Here is a 16,989-nt window from a genome sequence, read left to right as displayed (position 1 = left end):
AATAGGATATCAACAAATGTACATTAATTTCCCTTTGAAAATAGCTACTGACGAATGCACAATTTCCACCTGTTGTCTCCTGTAGTAATGGCTGATAAAAGCTAAAGTGAAATTACTAAGCCTTTTTTAAAATAAAACTATACTGTTTAAATAAACGTTTTTAAAGGAGTCTGAGTGCCACAGACATGTCTTTGGTAAGAGGCGGACTAATACGTTGTTGCACTGTAAAACCTGATGAGTTAGTACAACTCAATTTGTTTGAGGAAACCGATTGTCTTAAACTGTTTACATTTATTACCTCCAACAATTTAAAGGAGACATGTCCCTTTTCAGCTTCATAGGTTGAGATGTTTTAATGTTGGAACAGTGACACATCAAACTGCACAGAGTAGTGTGGCACGGGACTGCGGTGTCCCCGGATAGGCTTGGGAATATCAGCAGAAGTGCTGGAGCTGCCTGGCAGCGGTGCTGAGCTCCTGCGGGGACGAGATGTCATTGACTTTGAGCTACTGGCCGTCTTGAACACCTGGATCCTGAAGTTCTTCAGTGACAGGCCATCATTCACACCAAGAGCCTTGCTGTCACGCCTATACATTATCCAGGCATTAGTGAGGCTGACATCAATGGCGTATGCAAAGAGCCGCATGTACCATCTCTTGGCTCTCAAGGGAGTGCGGTAGAGGTGGACCAGCATGTCACTCTTGTCAATCCCTCCCATGTTTGCATTATAGCTCTTGATGAGATATGGACAGCTCACTTGTTCCTTTCTCTTGGTGTCACTGCAGTACCTGTAGACTGAGGACCAAGTCTCTACCCCCATGTTGGTTGACATCAGAGCGACAACCTTGTTGTCTTTCCACCTGACAATCAGGATCCCATCATCACTGGTGATGTAGTCACAGGTACCACGAGGGACAGCCTTCTTCATCATCTCTTTGATGGGCCTGAGTGGAGCATTGCCAGTCCTGTTGTCCATGACTGTTCCTGTGTACCGGCAGTTCTTGCTCTTGAGGTATCACACAATATCTAGGCCACTAAAGTAATTGTCTGCAAAGATGGTTTTTGGGCTGGAGGAGGACATGGTGCTGGCCAAGACGGAGACTGTCTGGCTGATGACACCCATGACTTGTTGTTCAGGTGTCAGTGGGACAACGTGGGCCTCAAGTGTAGTCTGCCCTTGGTATGGGATCAAGTCGTGAATGAAGCCATCCTGAGAAGCCCTGGCAAATAATTTAAAACCCCATTTGTCTGGCTTGGATTTTATGTACTGCCTCAGGTTGCCAGCAGTCTTGCCTTTGCAGGCAACCATCGCCTCATCCACAGACTGCTTGGGGGTCTCTGGCTCTCTTCTGAAGGCAGTAACCAGATAGTTGAACAATGGCCGGACTTTGAAGAAGCGGTCATTGTTACCAGGGATCTGAGCATTGTTATTGAAGTGGACAACCCTCTTCAATAACTTGAACCGCTTGGATGACATCAGGTTTGCAACTTGCAAGACCCTGGTCACCATTGCCGAGTAGTCATTAACGGAGGGCAGCTCAGCAATCCCCATGTAGATGAGTATAGCCACAGAGTTCATAATTTCATCCTCAGTGGTGGCAAAGGTGGTGTTGATGTTCATCTGGGTTGTATATAAGTTGGTTTGATATGTTATGTGTGAAATTACTTCACGACTGAAGTACCTGCTGAAATAATCAAATGGACTTTGGATGAAGTCAGGGGGAATGTGCTCGTATTCAGGCAGGGGTGGGTTGTCCAGGTCAACCTTCTTCCAGAGGGTTCGCCGGGGTTCTGGCTTCCTTTTGTTGGTGGGCCTCTTTGCTGTTGGTGCCGGCTCCTGATTTTCACCATTTTCGTCGATGTCCTCATCTTCATCCAGGTCCTCATCTACAAGCACCTCCACTGCAGGCCGCACGCACTTCCTTTTTGCAGAAGGGCCATCAATGTCCAGGTTGTGGGTGGGTGGAAGGAAGTCGGGATCTGCCACATCGTTGTCTTCTTCCTCTGAGCTATCATCATCGCTGATGGCAGGGTTTACGGGAACAACAACAGTATCCCTCTCCCCATAAAAGAGCCGAGCAGACAGCTGCAAAAGGAATATGCTTTTAGGTTAATATTAAGCCAACTCTGATTTATTTGTTAAGGAAAACAGTAACAGTGTAATGTAGATCTACTGGAAAAAAGAGTATTGACATAGAAACTATAAAAACACAATAAAAACAGAAAATACAATTATAATTACTGTTAGTACCACTTATATTTGCTCATAATTGTGTTTCATCACAAACCAATATTGAGTAATTTAAATCAATTCACACAGTACTAGGCCTCACACTAACAATAAGCACCTGTGTATGCCATTTAACTATAATAAAAAACATACATTCATAAGGCATATGTCTAAAAATGGACACTTGTGCCACTCATGTTAGTCTTAGGTGAACGGGGCATATGATCAAATATGGTGCATTTAGTTTTCAGTCAAACATTATGCTAATTTTTAGAAATGCTATGCAAATAACAACAATCTCAATCTTTAACAAAACTATTCAACCAAATAATATGTGAGTTACATCAACTTACCATGTTTAGTTCAATTCAGTTCAATTCAATTCAATTTTATTTGTATAGCGCCAATTCATAACAGAAGTTATCTCAGGACACTTTTCAAATAGAGCAGGTCTAGACTGAACTCCTTACAACATTATTTACAGAGACCCAACAGTACCACCATGAGCAAGCACTATGTTATGATGTTATTACTATACCTGTGGGAGAAGACAGGTTCAAAAAAGCAATATTTATGATTTCTGCAAGATGGCTGTGTTTGAAGTGCTCCAGGCCACTGCTGATTGGTCAGATGCCATGATGTCAATGTCTGTCAGATAGCTTGATCTCCCCTGATTGGCTGAGAGAAAACCACATGACTCTACAAACTCCAAATGGAGGCGGGGGGGTAATTTGAATGTGTGTGGAAGTGACTGAATATGGTTACTTGCCTCATAAAGGGTTAACCCTTGTGTAATGTTCATATTGTTGTTACTCAGCCAGCGTTTGTGGGTCTGATGGACCCGTTGCATTTTGTGGCTTTTAATGCCTCACAATCAAACACTTTTATGTTAAAATACTGAACAGATGTTTACCTTATCCCAATTACAAGCAGTATAAACAATATATATGGTTAATATTTGCCCTTTACCTTTGTTAGGTCACATTTATAACTTATTATTTAAAACATAATAAAGAAAATCAATTAAAATCAAGATATGAGTGGAAACAAATTTACAAGTGACGCAAGGTTTTTCAAAACTACTGACTTTTATTTCTTTGAACTTGAAATTTAACCCATTCAGGTGTACAACACAAGCTGAACACATGAACACAGAGTAAACATATCAGTCAAGACAACACATCAGCCCCATTGAACACATGGTCTTTAGCCACTAGCCTATACAACACATGAGGGGCAGAGCTTTACTGTGTGTGTGTTGCAGATATACTTTTTGCACTTGATGCATGTATATTGTGTTTTCCTGTCCATCTTGGGTCTGCACACTTCGCACAGCTTCTTCTTGTTGCTGGTGTTCACAACCTAGAATAATGAAAAGATCAGGAATTTTACTAACACCTCTCTCTCTCTCTCTCTCTCTCTCTCTCTCTCTCTCTCTCTCACAAGACATGAGTGCCAGACATGTACTGCAACAGCATCACACACTTACTTTAGGCTCTGCAGGTTGTGGTTCTGTAGGTTGGGTGGACAGGGCACCAGCATTCTCCTCCTGAATCCTCCTCACCATGGCTGCAGAGGCTGGGGTTCTGGGGATATGTTTTCTTCTCTCGATTTGTGGTCTCACCAATGCCTTTCCCAGATCCTCAAGAAAGAGCCGTCTTTTCTGGAGCTTCACTCGTTTCCACTCTGGGTTCAGTGCCATCCAAATGACAAAGGCATTGTACGCTGAGATGTCCAACATGTCAAAGAATATCACCAGTGGCCAGCGTAGAGTCCTCCGTTTGCAGCTGTAGGCCGTCACCAGCTTGTCCATGTTGTCTACCCCTCCTTTAGTGGCATTAAAATCCACGATGATCTCTGGTTTGTGATGTTCCTGGTCACAGATTCTTCCATCCCCGTGCAGTGTACTCATGAGTACCACATTCTTGCCTTTCTTTGGCACATAGGATACCAGGGATGTGTCAGCCGTGTATACAAACTTGGAAGACTTGACAGGCCTGTTCTTTGAAGTCAGCAGTTGAGGTGGGAGCTCTGACCTGTTTTTCCTTATTGTTCCCACCATGGTCAGCATCCTCTTCAGGAGCTCCTGTCCCAGTTTGTGCGAGGTAAAAAAATTGTCGCATGTGATGTTGTGTCCACTGAGTCCCTGAGACATGTCGAGGACAACTCTCATTCCTTGCTTTTTCTCGGGGGCTCCTCCATCAGGTTTCCCTGTGTAAACTTGTTAGTTCCAAGCATATGAGGAAGTGGCATCACAGGCAGCCCAGATCTTTATACCATACTTTGCAGGTTTAGATGGTATATACTGCCGAAAGGGGCAGCGGCCCCTAAATGGCATCAGCTGTTCATCAATGGTGACATTTGGCCCAGGGTTGTACAGCAGGGGGAGGCAGCGCACCCACTTGTCCCACACTGTCCTGATGGCAGCTAGTTTGTCTCTCTGCCGTCGAGCTGGTCTGTCATCTCGGTTGTCAAAGCGGATAATCCTGGAAATGATGTGAAAGTTTTCCAGAGACATTGTTGCACGGAAAATTTCTCTGCCAATTTCTGCATCCCACAGGGATCCTGTCTAGGCCTGCTGTGTGTGTGTGTGTGTGTGTGTGTGTGTGTGTGTGTGTGTGTGTGGGTGGGTGCGTGTGGTACACAGAACATCAATTTCCACACTTCTATTAGCCCCGGGTCCAGTGGACCCGGACATCTTATATGTAATAGAAATGTGTAGGGGGGGTGTATGGTGTGTGGTCATTAAATATGTATTCTGATATATGTTCTTCACAGAAAATGAGCCAAAGTCAGTGAGTCTCAGTTTGAAAAATTAATTAATTGTATCATTTTTCTTTTAATAAAAAATGAAAACGGGTCCCACAGACCCGAACACCACACAAGGGTTAACAGTATAAACACACTTTAGACAATACTGAACTGTAACACAACAAACAACAAGGCGTACAACTCTAATATATAAAGGTGTGTGAAAGGAATAGCATCTGACTGACTGTTACAAGCAGAGCAAACGTTAGCTAACCAATAATAAATACAAATAAAAATGAAAATAGAAGGTGGGAGTATTACTTTTTTCCATAACAGCTGTTCGGCCCCTCTATAACATGAACTGACGTTAAAACGAGCTAACGCTATTTATTGATTAGCAAACCGTGTTAAGTTAAAGGTTACAATCGTTCTGCAACAGACAAATCATTTCATCACATTATCTTTACTCTACCTCTGTCTTTGTTGCGTCTTTTCCTCCTCTTCTGTTCTTTTTCCTTTCCTTTTTGCTTAATAAAGTCTTATTATTATTTAATAGGCTTTGCTATGCAGTTAAATTCGTCTCGCAGGTTCTTGTCGATCCTGGTGGAGCCTCCTGCCATGGTCCTGCTAGATTGCCATTGCCAATACTGTTGTTGCTGTGCACCTGTCTGTCTGTCTCTCTGTGTCTCTCTCTCTCTCTCTGTCTCTCTCACCCCAACTGGTCGAGGCAGATGACCACCCACCTAGAGCCGAAGGGTCTGTCCTAGGTTTCTGCCTTTTAACAGGCAGTTTTTCCTTGCCCTTGTCGCCAAGGTCTTGCTCATGGTGGTACTGTTGGGTCTTAATATAAATGGGTTTTAATATAAAGATTTTGCACCTTTTTTGTTTTTTCTTCCCCCATTGTGGCGCCCCAGATGGACGGCGCCCTTAGCATTTGCCTATACTGCCTATGCCACTGATGTTACCATACAAAGCAGACAACGTGAAACATTACTCAAGCAATTGTTTCTACTGAAGAAACAGCCAGTAAATGGACCAAAGTAATCAGAGTAATAGTGTAATGATTACTAAAAACCTCCAATCTGTTATATTCTTTATACACATTAGTTTACTGAGACTATTGAAACTTACCATAATGAGGCAGAAACCTTCCTGGAATACTTTATCCTGTAGATCATGGCAACATAACTGAAGGAATTACTCATCTAATAAAATAACTTGTTTATGTAGTTGAAAAACTGCTAAGTAACCAACTGTAAACTGGGGCGGGTGTGGCTCAGAGGTAGAGTCAGTCGTCCACTAATCAGAAGGCCGGCAGTTCGATCCCCGGCTCCTCTCGCTGCACCTCGAAGTGTCCTGTATGAATTTGTGTGAATGGGGTGAGTGTGGCATGTATTGTACAGTGCATTGAGTGGTTGAAAGACTAGAAAGGTGCTATATAAGTACAGTCCATTTAACATTTAAACTGTTTCATAGTCTGATATTTTAACTTGAAACGTTTTTGTCAGACGATTATTACCTGCTGCAATTATGTTTAAACCCCTTTCAAAATACTGTATATGTACTGAACATTGTATAATTTATATGATTTTTTTCACAGTTTCTGGGTTGGTAGGCCACCCAGATACCCACATATGTGTGGACAAAGATTAAAAAAGTGCATTTTGCATATGTCCCTTTTAAGCATGAAAAAATATTTGATTTCAGTACAATAACTCAAGTATTTAATGTTACTAGTTTTAAGTTAAATTATCTAACTGAAATTGGTATAATTAACTTAATTTATCAAAGTTACCGTAAGTATATTACACTCGTGAGCATTTCTCCAAACTTATTTAAAATGTGTTATTTATCTGAATAAAATAAGACCACCTTTCATGCATCTTTAGTATACAAATCTTACCACTTAATAGAATTTACTCAGTTTTTTTCAACCAAAGCAAATTTTTACATTACCTGTCAAAAACACTGACATATGATAAACAATTTACAATTAATCAATTGTCAAAATGGTAGCCAACTTATTTGGGGGCTTTAGGGCTTTTTGTAATGCTTTAAAGTCAAGAAAATAAGTTAAGTATCACCAATACTTAAAATACTGCCCAAATTTAAGTGCACTCAACACATTTAATTTATCGGAAAAATTCAAGGGAATGACTGACTCAAAATTTATGGGAAGATTAAGTTATGTTAGCTTACTTCTTTTATAAAGATATGTTTTTAGGATCAACTTTGATGAAAATTAAAAAAAGTCATCAAATCCCAGAGTTTAATTTGTTAACCAATTAACATTATGCCATCAAACAGCTTTCTTTCTTCCCAGCAGCTCCCTCTCTTGATCTTTTGTCTGTCTTCCATGCTGTTAGCATGCAAACCTTTACCCTCCTCAGTATCTCTGCTGTCCTCGATTCTCTTCTATTAACCCAGAGGTGTGAGAGGAGGAGCAAATAAAACAAGATCTAAAAAGAATCGATAAATGTTTCATCAGATTTAAAAGACGGTGTTAGCCTCAGTTTTATGGGTGCTTCGCTACAGTTTCAGGGTGGCCAAGTCCTTGGGTTTAAAAGAAAGGTTTATGGTGCTGTAAACATAGCCCAATTCTCTTTTCCATTTCAACCACATAAAGTCGTGACAGATCAGTAAATCTAGACGGGAGAGTAGAAGCTCTTTGCCCCCGCTCCTCTCCTCTGTATGTTTCTCTCTACTTTCTCCTTTCTTTGCAGTCAAGAGCAAAGGAAGGGTAAATGCTGGGATAAGGCTTAAGGTTTGGAGCAAAAAGGCAAATTACAGCAAAGAGGAGCCATTCTCTGCGATGAAATAACCAGAAATGTGCTGAATGCAAACCATGGACCACACAATTATCTCTATTAACCATGAAAAGATATAAGACTACAGCTGATTTAATTATTAATATTGAAGGATATAAAGGACTTTTAAATGAAGGATGAAGAGCTTTGACTATATAGACAACAATATATAAAGCCATATCAGTCTGAATGTGAAAGATGTAAAGGGATCTAACATTTATCTCACCTAACTTCCGCCTCTTGGTCCATTTCTTTTTACAAATCTGGATGACGGATTAAAGCTAAAGTAAGGGAGGACATCTGTTGACCCTGAGTGGGGATACTGTCAAGTGGCGGAGAGAGCACTTTGAGGAGTTCTTGAAACCTAACCAAAACATCCACTGTGGAGGAGGCACAGTCTGAAGACTTGGGGAATGCCTCACCCATATTCCTAGCAGAGGTCTCTGAGGGAGTCAAGAAGTTCCTCAGCGACCAGGGTAAGATGAGATTCATCCTGAGATGCTGAGGGCTCTGTACATTGTTGAGCTGTCTGGCTAAAATACCTCTTCAGTGTCCCGTGGATTTCTGGGACAGTACCTATGGAGTGGATGCCTGGGGGGGTGGTTCCATTTTTAAAAAGGGGGGTGGCTTTGTATGCTGCAACTGTTGGGGTATCACACATTGCTCAGCCTCCCTGGTAGTTTCTTCCAGGGTGCTGGAAAGGGGGCTTGACGGATATATGTGACACTATATATGCTTTTTAATTTTAGTAAAATGCAACGGTTGTTATAATTGAAAAACACAACAAAAATATTATTAAACAAATATATGTTTCCAAACAAAGTAGTAATTTGAACCCAAAGTGTGAGCCTAACCGTAAAGTAAAAGCTAACATGGGTCATTTTAAAAAGCAATAGGAAACAAAGTATTTTGTGGTTTTCTTTGGAACCTGTTGTCATTAAGATGCATCTGAGAACTGAACCATGAATGTTTTTACTACATTTTGTGCCAATCCATTGATATTTTACAGGAAGGGAAAACGTTGACCTGCTGGTGGCCCTTGAGGAAAGGTCAGGGGATCAGCAAAGGTATTACAATTAAACCTGTGGGATCAACCATGGACTAGCGTGGCTAAGAAATGGGTTCAATTAAACCTGTTCCCAATACAAAACATCTTAATTGTGCCATTTTTTATTTTTTATTTTAGTGTAACTCCAGCTTTTGCTTGTTTCCCTGCTGTTGATCCTCTCCATCTCCTTCTCCTCTGTTTGTCTGTGTGTGTGTGTATGTGTATGTGTGTGTGTGTGTTGTGGATGTGGCTTACCTATCCGCACCTGGTTCATCTCCACACCTGTCCACAATCAGGTCACAAGCTCTAAGAACCCGAGCTGTCCTGCTGTTCATCACCAGATTGTTCCTTCTAAATCAGTGGTATTTTGACTCTTGGCTTATTTATTTGTTTTAGTCCTGTGCCTCAGGACTCTAGTGCCAGTGTCTCTGCCCAGCCATCTTCCCACACACAACTACAACTCAGTAGCCAACAATTCTCCCAATTTATCAGCCCGTCTGTATTGAAACACAATTTTCCTCTGATGTATTTACCTTTCTATGGTTAAAAGTTTGCCTTTAACAGCAACAGTGTGACACTGTTACACAAAGTATGGATGAAAACACATTATTACTAATGCGTGTCCTTTTTAGATGAAATTACTTATAGCAGCCATCATAAACAAAAGAAAGACCCTCTCCCTGGTTGCTTGGTCCTCCTGGACCACATAAGTAGCAGAGTGTAGAGTCAAATTTAGGTCAGCACTTTATTAAGTGTAATAGATGCCTTGGTTGGTCTACCCCAAGGTTAGGGAATTGCATTTGCGGTCTGCTCTGACAGAATGGCAGACAGTTATGATAAGAGAGCGGCAGGGTGGAATCCATTTAACCTCCAACCACTGCAGTGGGAAGCCAGCCAGGCAAGTGTTATCCTCCACAGACAAGCTGTGGGAGAGGAAGCCCAGACACAGCTAACAGGTGGCAGAGGCGAGTTTTCCCAGGCCAGGGAACGCACCACTCTCCAACTCATCACCCCAATTCCTACATCATTAACCTCTCTCAACAACTGCAGTGCTACTAGAAGCACAACAGGAGGTGTCCTGCAAACAGGAAGGTTGTACATCCATCCATTTCAATCAAATGTCTTCCTTATTGCATGTAGTTTTTTGTGTATCTGGTACTGATTAATTTGCTTATTAACTCTTTATACTTTAATTTTGTACTCCTATTTGACAGTTTTTGCTTTCAATCAGCAGTGAGTGATGTAGCAGTCTGACACAATTTAAAGTCAACATGCAAGCTGGAGTGATGGTTGCTAATGGCAATTAACGTGGTCTATTTCACAACGCTCAAAGAACTGTATAAATTTAAGAACTGTGATGTCTTCAGCTCTACTCTCTCCTTTTTAAGGCCCAGTGTGTAACATTTAGGAGGATCTATTGGCAGAAAGGGAATATAATATTTATATGTTTTTTGTGACAGGGGAAAGGGGAGAGGGATAATAATTTAATGATAATAAAAAGGGAAAGTGTTCTTTTTCAACACAGGATTAAAAATCGTGTGGTAAGCAGGACTGTGATTAGCCAAGGAGATTGTGCAGACAGAGGTGTACAGTTAAAAACAGGAACACTTTATCACAAAGTTAAAAAAGGCAAGCCAATGTTAAAAATTATCAATAAAAAGAACACAAAAAACAGGAGACTAAAGGAGCAACATTACTAAGATTACATTACATCTCTCTCTCTCTCTCTCTCTCTCTCTCTCTCTCTCTCTCTCTCTTTCACCCCAACTGGTCGAGACAGACGACCACCCACCTAGAGCCGAAGGATCTGTCCTAGGTTTAACAGGCAGTTTTTCCTTGCCCCTGTCGCCAAGTGCTTGCTCATGGTGGTACTGTTGGGTCTCTGTAAATAATTTTATAAGGAGATAAATTGAATTGAATTGAATTAAGAAACAGTAGGCACAATAAGAAAATGGCTAAACCATAAAAAAAGCAGAGGGATTAAATTGTCTATTCTAAAAGCAAAGGAAGAACAAGAAAAAGTCTAGCTTATTGGGGAGTCTTATGTGTTCTGGTTGCATTCCTTCCAGCCCATACTCGAGGCGCATCCACTGGGCCTCTCCTCTACAGCCAACCCAATCCAGCACCTGCCTTTCAACCTGCCACCAGGGACACCTGAGGATAACAAGACCGAGTAAACCAGCAACCAATGTTCTTCCTCAACTTCACATGCCAGTGTTACTAGATCTGAAATATACTCACACGGCGCGCAGAGCTCCCACTCTGAACTTGCTGCTGGCTAGTGCACTTGCTTCACGTTGGCCACTGATCTTTCCACTGGTGCAGGTCTCTCTTCTCCCCAACTCATTCTCTTCTGCGATTCTTATGATCCCTCTGCTTGTGCCTCATCCTCCGCTTTGTCTTGCGCTCCTGTGTCTGCTTTGTGTCTCTGCTACACGCTACTTGCTTCTGCATCCTGCTGCCTTCATCCCACCCCTTGACCAACGACTTGTCCACCATTGGCCCGCTCTCCTCTGCCGTTGGTGAACTTTCTCTCTGTTAAAGAAGCTCAGAGCTGGCCAGGTTGCAGGTTAGCAAAATGTTGCAACCCCATACTTCCATCCATGTGACATTTTCATTAGTGTATAATCACCTGAATAAAGGAGTCTTTGATAACTTTTTAAAATGAGCCTACAGATGCTGCAGGAAGCATTCATGTAGCCTGAACCAAACATTGTCCCCATAGGGACATTCACATTTTTTGCGAATTTCAAGGCCACCGTAGTTTCTCCTATAAGCTTGGAAGGGAAAGGTGATGGCAGGGATCTACAACTATACCGCTGGATGCCATTACATTTACAGACTGGACCTTTTTAATGTATGTAGCTGGGTGGCTAGCTAGCTCTGAAGGATGATGCTCCTGCTTGCAAAGCACTATCTGAATTAGCTTCAGCCATTGTGGTAAACATCTGTCAATAAGCACAACACCAGATCTGTTTGCATTGTTTCACATTTCTGCACCTAGACTAAATCAGTAAGTCATTCCTACAGAATTCTGCAATAATAAAATAGAGACTAGTAGATTAGCTACTTCTTTCTGGGATGCAGTACAGTACTGTATTAGGCTACTTTATTCCTTCCGTAAATACATTTAATTAGCTAATTGATCCTCATTGTTCACCATCGTTAGCTCGTCCACCAGCTTGTTGGCTACCAGTAACTGACTAGTAACATCCAGTCTTTCTCATACAAGTGTACATAACCACCATATACATGAACATCTAATGTGTGTGTGTGTGTGTGTGTGTGTGTGTGTGTGTGTGTGTGTGTTCTAACAAGGAAAGCTCCCAATCAAAGAATCCAAACATTTGGGAGCAGAGAATTTTCTGCTGCTGTACAACCATTTGCTAGAAATGGTTTCCTTGACATAAGTGTCTGACTGAAATGTCACTGGGTGCAAAAATAGCAGGTTTTGAATGGCTGCACTGATTAAAGCAGAGCTGGTTCCCACTTACATGAGTAAACTTTGCTTACCTACTCACCTTGCTTGCCAAGTGAGCTGTTTACAGGCTTGTAAATGTGCCATGAAACTGTTCAGTGTGTAACACTGAGGAGGATCTATTGACAGAAATTGAATATAATGTTCATAGGTATGTTTTCATTAGTGTATAATCACCTGAAAATAAGAACTGTTGTATTTTCACTACCTAAGAATGAGCTTACAGAGGGAGCGGGTCCTCTTCTACGAAGTCCGTCATGTTCAACCACCATGTTTCCAACAAACACTGGCTTTAGATAGGGCCTGTCACATTTTTTTGCAGGTTTTGTAGACAAATCTAGTCAAACTTGAGTATGGATCGATTATCTAGTGCTGACTATGCAAGGCTTCTTGACTTAATTCAGGTCAACGTCACTTTCCTTGTCTTCGCAATTTTATGTGTTTTGGGGTTAGATACAAGGTATCTGTCCTGTGTTCTTCAACACATATTTCAAGCTCTAATGATGTAAGACAGTAGTATTCAGATGTTGCCTGTGAGTTGTAATGTTATCTAGAAACGAGTAAAATAAAATCTTAATTCAACCAACTTATTTCTCTGCCACTGAGTATTATTACTTAATTAGTACTATTATTATTATTATTATTATTATTATTATTGTTGTTATTAATTGGCTTGTCATTGAAATATTTGAAACATTTCTTTAAAATTATTTTTGACATAATGTTTTAAGACTTCTTGTAGCTGGACATCCCGACTCAGCTCAGATCTCATACCGGTATCTTAAATGTTTTCACTTAAATTTTCAGATTACCAATGCACAAATCTCAGTGTATAGGCATAAGGGATAAGACCAGAAACACAATTATGTCATAATTTAATATGTATTATATTATTTAAGGCTTGTTAGTTTTTTGACCCTGTAGTTGCAAATCTGTAATTTGTCTTTCTGATTTCCGAGATGGAATGATTCTGGGCAGACAGAGCCATCTTTTTCCTGTGAGGTATTTGTTGTGATTAATCTTTGCCTGCCTCCAGGATGTCCTGTTGCTAGGTATTCATGTGACCAGCTGGAACCGCCAGATGTGTCGATGGATTCCTACACTGAGCGACTGACTGCTGTTCAGATTCATAAGCAGGGCGATTGACTGCGGCTCGGATTCATAAGCTGCGTGATTGACTGCTGTTGGCACAATCGCTGCCAGCGGCGCAAGTGGCGGCTGACAAACGATGGAGTTGAGTTGGGGGGTGAGGGGAAATTACCTCGGCTCTCTGCGAAAGCCACCCGGCAATCATCCCACATCCCTGTGTCTTTCTCAGTGCATTTTTACTGCCACACTCAATCACTGCCAAACAGATAATACAGCCAAAACTGCAACAAACACATTCGAACTACACACAGAATAGCCTCCCTGGTGCACATACGTAGTCCATCCAAGACAGATGATTATGAACATCTGTAAGCTATTCGACATAACAAGTGACATGCCATTAAATAAAATGAATGTGACAGCAGAAATTAAAAACAAAATCTCATGAATTACCATTCTCTACTTTCTTTCTCAAATTGAATTGTCTTGAGGAAACCTAATCACTGAGTGCTGACTGCTTAAGTCAATTTGTATTATGTTTTAATTGACTGTACATAGTCAGGTGGCAGCCATTATGAAGAGCGGGAGAGGAAAACACCACATTATGCTGCATTAAAGTCAATTAATTGGAAAAAGTCCTCTGTGAGGGGCTGCGCTCCTTCACTGCTGCTACTCCTTCCCTGTAATTATTTTTATGCACTCTCACTTGTGCAGTATCTCTGCAAATAAATGTTTTATAACGGCCGCGCAAGAGTGGGGATGCAGGAGACACAGTGTTCTCGGCGACAGTTTAATCTTAGAGGAAACTTTGACTCTGATTAATGGCTTTTGTTCACTATAGCTCAACACAGTCTGAGGAGGCTTCTTTGTATAATGCTGCTCTTTCAAGTCTGTGCATAAATACAGAAGGACTGGCAAGAAGAATGCTGCTCCACAAGGGAATGGCTGTTAGAGAGACCAATGATTTCAGTGTTTTTATTTAGTCTGACATTGCATTGGCCATCTTCTGCCAAAGCAGTGGAGAGGCATTAGTGCAAGGTTACTGTTTATAACCTCACCTCGCCAAATTATGAGAAATTTGTCCTGTAAATATGTGTTTGAATGATGGTTAGAAATGATAAACATGCATAATACAAACACAAATTAATTCTTGTTTTACACACACTTTCAGTCATTGTGTTCACTGTTTGTTCATTGTACTGTTTATCAGCTGTTCTTTACTGTTATTGCCATACATTGAATATAGTATGAATATCAAGGGTTGTCAGTTTATTAAATGATAGAAAAGTTTGGGAACCACTGGACTGTATATGACATTCTCTCTGACTGAAGACCCTTTCTGTTGTCATTTTTAATGTAGTTTTAGCTAATGGGCAGTTATAAAGTAGGTCTCTCTGGGTTTTAATTTTGCCATTTTTGTCTGTAATTTTGTTGGTAAAGTTTTTATTTATTTTATTTTAATCCTTTTTATCCTGTTTTTAGGGCATCACTGATAAATCTCACGAGAGTGTGGCCCTCTTCCCCTGCAAGGTCATTCACTTTCCTTTGGTTTGCTGTGTGTGTGTAGGTTCTGGCCTCCCTTTCTGCATTGTGTTTGCCAAGTTTAGCTCCTTAACTATAACTAATGTAGGCAACAGTTTTAGATTTTTAAATACAAATTAGTGCAGACTTGAGGTTTACTCTGATGGATTACTTCCAGTAACTCAGGCAAGTTTCAGGAATATGCTAATTAAGTGGTTCCCAACCTGGGGGTCAGGACCCCCAGTAGGGGTCACCACGGCGCGGAGGGGTCACAAAGCCTTCTGGATTTTAAGACATATAGGAAAACTTAAATCTCATCATCAAAGTACGCAGGTATAACAACCAAAGAACTAACAAACTAACACCAGGGAGAAGGAAACACTGAATTTGTCCAAAAAAAAAGCGTATTTAGCATATATGATTATTTACAACAAAATACACACTGAGAATTGTATAAAAAGTTACTAAGAATATCAGGAAAACTCATCTCTGATAAATATTCACAGGATATAATCTGCTCAAAATTAATTCAAATCGCTAATTTTACACAAACTTTCATAAGTTATTATGTTAATGTTTTACAGTTTATCAGTTGTTCTGTGCTGTTATTGTTATGCATTGAATGTTATATGAAATATCCATGAAATATGTAATTTAGTCAGGGGTCATCAGTTTACAATGATAAAAAAGAGGCCCCACATAACACTTGTATGTATGAATGGATAATGACTGAAATGATGAACAGATTCCAAATTCTACAAGACAGTAGCATACTTTGTAAAGTATGGTGTACAATGCGTCTGCTAACTCAGTTGAAATACTTGCTATGTTCTTTTTCAAAAGATTTACATATTTCCTAATTACAAGATAATTATGTCATAATTAGCACAGCTACCGCATGCAGGAACAATAACTTTCTCTCAAGAGAGAAACAGCTCCCATCTGCGACTTTGTTCACAAATATTGTAAATGTGACATGTGGAACTATGATAATTACAAGACAACATCTCTTATTTTTGTCTTCTTTGGTAATTGCTGTGGGCTTCCATAGATTCCTGATTAATTTAACGATGGTTTGGAAATAGTCGTCCACTCATTAAAGTCAAAACCATAATGTACCACCTGAGGTCAAAGCGGAGCATGACCCACTCCTCAGTGCGGAGGAGATGATAGAGAATATAAGGGATTGTCCATTACATAACCATTCATCCCAACACAGTTTGACTAATGGTTTCATTTGGATGGTAAAACATGGTGAGCCTGTGGGACTGTAGACTTACCAGCGGATGCTGGCTGTAGCTAATTATTGTTTCACTTTTTAATGAGGCTCCCTCGAGGCCTTCTCATTAAAAGAGTTGTCAGTGGCGGTAATCTAAGCGTAACCCATAAACCCATAACACACTGTTACGACCTAAACTGTTGTTGTTGGACTCCGGGCCAAGATAATATAATATGATGGAAATGAACATGGTGTGCTTGTTTCTGTCTTCCCTGGTAATATTTATCAGTTTTTTAATCTTGCATTTTCCAAAACCTCTATTACAAAACAAACATTGGATCAATATGATTGACTCCTTTTTTTTTGGTTCACTGGTTGTGGCAGCCAATAAAATTGAGTTGCTACAACTGCAGAAGCCTGCCACTGATACAAAAAGAAGACAGTTTGCAGACAAAAGGCTCATTCTCTTCTGAAGAAAAGAGGCAATGTTGCACTGACATAACGTTGTGGGCTCCCAGTGTCAGTCAGTATTTGTCTCAGGTTTGAGCTCAGTTAGTGTTTTGAATCATACCAATCTTACCTGCAGAGTTCTTCATTGTGGGTGATGATGGCACCCTGCATTGAACATCCTTTGGCACATAGGCTGCCACTAGAAGGAATCGTCTGGTGCCATATATTCCTTCTTTCCTTTCACATACCAATTCTGATACCTAGTGTTATTTTACGGAGAAAAAAGCTACATGCAAAAGTTTCTTGGGGGAATGCAAATATTTCTCTGGAGAAGGGACAAGTGTATGCTACTAAGCCTGTAGGTTTGCTATCATTGTTTTATGGCTTGGCTAAGGT

The sequence above is a fragment of the Dicentrarchus labrax genome, unplaced genomic scaffold, assembly GCF_905237075.1.
Source record: "Dicentrarchus labrax unplaced genomic scaffold, dlabrax2021, whole genome shotgun sequence".
Lineage (NCBI taxonomy): Eukaryota > Metazoa > Chordata > Actinopteri > Moronidae > Dicentrarchus > Dicentrarchus labrax.
The sequence above is the reverse complement of the archived record's forward strand: the minus strand, read 5'-3'. Positions refer to the sequence as shown.